This window comes from Gossypium hirsutum, chromosome A03 (assembly GCF_007990345.1).
Source record: "Gossypium hirsutum isolate 1008001.06 chromosome A03, Gossypium_hirsutum_v2.1, whole genome shotgun sequence".
In the NCBI taxonomy this organism is placed as follows: domain Eukaryota; kingdom Viridiplantae; phylum Streptophyta; class Magnoliopsida; order Malvales; family Malvaceae; genus Gossypium; species Gossypium hirsutum.
This window is the reverse complement of record NC_053426.1, coordinates 58,099,039-58,099,951: the sequence shown is the minus strand read 5'-3', so window position 1 is coordinate 58,099,951 and position 913 is coordinate 58,099,039. Positions and strand designations below refer to the sequence as shown.

The 913-nt window shown below is 38.6% G+C and overlaps 1 non-coding gene across 1 annotated transcript; it reads right to left on the bottom strand.

Annotated features, from left to right (window-relative positions):
• Positions 1–588: 588 nt before the first annotated feature.
• LOC121225792 (small nucleolar RNA R71) lies at positions 589–695 on the bottom strand. Its single transcript, XR_005923690.1, has one exon. It is a non-coding gene; the product is annotated as a small nucleolar RNA R71 (small nucleolar RNA).
• Positions 696–913: the final 218 nt, after the last annotated feature.

Here is a 913-nt window from a genome sequence, read left to right as displayed (position 1 = left end):
GGCAGGTTTTTATAGTTTATGACTAGAAGAAACCCGTCAGGACCACTACTTTTTGACAAAGAAAACGATCACAAGTTCGTAGAAACCAATGAGAAATAAGGTGAAGCTTAAGATACATAGAGAACGAGCAAGAGGATGATTCTCAAACCCCAACCGAAGAGATGGCTGAAAACCAAGACAATCAGCTACCTCCTGTAATTGCGGTTAATCAAAATCCTACTCCACGCACTATGTATGATTATGCTAAACCTTGTTTAACAAGAACTGAATCGAGCATAGTTAGACCTGCTGTAGCTGCAAATACTTTTGAACTAAAACCTAACATTATTCAAATGATACAACAATTTGTTCAATTTGATGGTTGCAGGATGAGGATCCCAACGCTCACTTAGCAAACTTCTTGGAACTATGCGATACATTTAAAATTAATGGTGTTTCTGATGATGCCATTCGTCTTCGATTATTCCCTTTTTCATTGAGAAACAAAGCTAAACAGTGGTTGAACTCATTACCAGAGGGTCAATCACTACTTGGGAACAAATAATTGAAAAATTTCTATTAAAATATTTCCCACCGGCTAAAACAGTCAAATTACGTAATGATATCTCTTCGTTTGTGCAGATGGACTTAGAAACTCTTTACGATGCATGGGAGAGATACAAGGACTTACTGAGAAGGTGCCCTCACCATTGGTTACCACTTTGGATTCAGGTTCAAACATTCCATAATGGCTTGAATCCTTCGATTTGGCAAATGGTTGACGTAGCTGCTGGTGGAACCATCAATAATAAAACACCTGAAGATGCTTATGAGTTTATAGAGGAGATGTCACTGAATAACTATCAGTGGCAAGTCATGAGGACAAAACCAACGAAAACAGCCGGTGTTTATAGCATCGATTCGGTCACAATGC